This window comes from Egretta garzetta, unplaced genomic scaffold (assembly GCF_000687185.1).
Source record: "Egretta garzetta isolate BGI_Z169 unplaced genomic scaffold, ASM68718v1 scaffold186, whole genome shotgun sequence".
In the NCBI taxonomy this organism is placed as follows: domain Eukaryota; kingdom Metazoa; phylum Chordata; class Aves; order Pelecaniformes; family Ardeidae; genus Egretta; species Egretta garzetta.
This window is the reverse complement of record NW_009259969.1, coordinates 307,742-310,707: the sequence shown is the minus strand read 5'-3', so window position 1 is coordinate 310,707 and position 2,966 is coordinate 307,742.

Below are 2,966 nucleotides of genomic sequence, written 5' to 3'. Positions count from 1 at the left end.
CAAAAACAGAAAAAGGAAGGTGGAGTGAGGATAGCAGAGCAGAGCCCCCACACAGCACCTAACCTCTCCATGAAGAGGTCCAAGGTGTCTGTCAGTACTGCCCAGTAATGTTTAGTCTGGGTCGGTCTAGAAAATTGATAAGATAGACCCCATGGTTGCCCCACTTTCTCCTCTTCCCTGCTCTGGGGATGGCCAGCTCAGACCTGGCCTTGTGGTTCTTGAAGGAAGGATCCTGTGACTCCCCAGGAATGGGGCAGAGGAAAAAAACACATCCAGAACCACAGTGGAAGGTCTCAGGGAGCTTCATCAGACCTACAAAAACCCTTTTGTGGTACAACTTGGGCCTCAGTTCCCTGCACATCTAGACGGAGGGCTTTGGGTATGGCAAACGAGATGCTGGAAAGAGGTCCCAAAACCCTGGGGGTTTCAGAAGAAGGATCTCTAAAGTGTGAAGAGAATACTGCCAGTTGAAAGGTTTTTCACATGGGAAAGTTGAGCAAAGCTGGCTGTTTTCTCTCCCAAACACACAAGGTGTGGTTTGGTTTAGTCTAGAATTCTGTAAGGACTCGCCATCCTTTGAAACCAAAGCAGAAGTTCCTCTAAAGAATGATTCAGAGCGGGAGCCTAATTTCTTGTGCTCTGGATCACTGATCTCCCCACTACATCTGACAGTGATGAAGGCAACTAGAGAGATAAGTTACATATCTGTAGCTGGATGCTGGGACCTGAATACTCCACATAGGTTGTGTAGGTCCTGTTCTAATACACTTCCCACCAGACTACACTCTTCTTGAGGCTGTAGTGTCTTTCTCCTTCCTGCTCTCAAAAGTGATTGTAATTCACACACGGGTGAAGGGGTCGAGGCAGGCAGCCACCTCAGTTGTTTCAGACACATTAAATCAACCCTTTTCCTAGGGTTATCTCATTATTATCATGGTCAAGGAAGCCCTGAGGACTCAAGATCCATTGCACAAGGATTCCTGAGTCTGTACACCACTACACAAAACAAGGCAGCTTTGGAGGCAACAAGGGATTGCCCTTAAGAAACCAGTGCAGATGACTCTCCTATGTGAGTTGCAGTCTGGCTTGTGTCTTCTGCCTGGTGCAGCAGGTCTGAGGGGGTGTTGGATACAGCTCCCTGTCATCTAGTGCTGATGTAGCATCAGCAGCCATAGGGAAAGCCCTAGCCCAGCTCCAAGTCGGAGTCACCCAGCGCAAACTCTGCTCCAGCCACAAGCTAATTAAGACTGGAAAGCTCAGCCAGCTGAAACCAAACTGCTTTTATACTTCCACTAGTTTTGAACCAGATCAGTCCCCTGACCCCATTCATCATGAGACTGCAGCCACTGCTGCTATAAGAGCAGAGAAGGGAACGGCAGAAATGTGGGGTAGGTGGATTTACCCCTGAAGATTAATCCTGGCTTTGCTCACCCTGACTCGGGGTAGTAGTCACATCTCTGTGACGTGCTCTGGCCCCAGAACAAAATACTTCTGTAAAATTTCCTTATTTTGAAAATACACCAGTGAGCTCTAGTTCAAATTTAAAGTAATAGATAAATCACAGCAGATTTTGGCTTAAAATACAATGCCTTACCAAAAAAAAGTATATGTATGTTCACTAATCCAGCCAAGAACTGTAATAAACTGTCAACATCAGTCTTGTTCACTTCATTTTGGGGTCTTACTAGTCCTTACAGAAAGGTTCTTCAGCTATGATCTCCAGGCTGGTGGTCTGTGGAGATTTTTCTGTTCCTGTGATTCTGTTTTTTCTATCTGAATCTGATAAACCTCATTAAAAGAAGTCAGTACCCTATGGGATGAAATGTCAGGCCTGTCTTCATGAAATATTGTGCTCTGAATTGACCCAACACAAGCCAGCTCCGTGTGGGAAGCAATGCAGGCATTTTAGTGCATTGCTGAGCCCAGCTAATAAGTGCTATTGAGAAGTAGGTTATATTAGTTGTCACTCAGCACCTTCTGATTGCATTTCCATGGCTGTTGGACCAGTTTGGAGTGTGGGCAAAACATGTCCTGCCTGCTTGCAAAAGACTGTATGGAGCTATGTGCATGTATATCTAATCACATAAATGAATCCTCTAGGTGACATGAAAATCCTTGCATGGAGTACAGGAAGGATATAAGAAGCTATATCATCCTTGCTTTCCAGAAGTGCTGGGGTCACTCCGAATAGAAAACTGAAGACGGGAAATTTGCCTGAGGGAAGGCAGGGACAAGTCAGGGTATTTCAGAGCTACACAAGTAATATAAAACAGCAGGAAAGACGTAAAGATTTACAGACAGGGTGTCCTCTGTTCCCAGGTAAAGGAAAACAAGTACTTCCACAAGAAAAGGAGGTGGCAGGGGAAAAGTATAACTCTTGCTGTAAATTTAAGTTAAATTTGGAGTGCAGTATAGAGACAGCACATGTGGCAGCTCAGCTTGGTTTTCACAGTCCCATACCTTGTTTGTTTGGGTTTGGTGGGGTTTTTTTCTAAAATGCTGTTCCCTCATCAGCCATCCATGCCCTAATCACCCCTGTGTCATGGTGTTTGCTGTGTTAATCGGTAGTTGCCATGCCACGTATTTGTGCCTGCTTCCTGCACCCTGCGCCAGGCCTGCCTTGGGTTTGCTGCTATGTGGTTTCAGCCCTCACTCAGCTACACCAGCTTTTGCCAGTACAGCTTGTCATCAGCTCTAAGGTCAGTTCCTCACCGACATCCCGTTCACACGTCATCAGGCAGCCATGGGCTCTGAGCTAAATCCAACCCTACAAAAGAAAGGGCTTAGCAGCGCTATAAAAATTAAAGAGGTGCCTTTGTTTGTGTTCATCACCTCGCAGGTGACACTGTATCAAGACCAGCAGTTCCTGGTCTGAGGGTTGTGCCCGTCACGAGCACTACGTGGCAGGCAGATCTAGTCCAGGAGGCAATCAGCATGGAGCGAAAAGTCCACACTGGCAGCTGCTG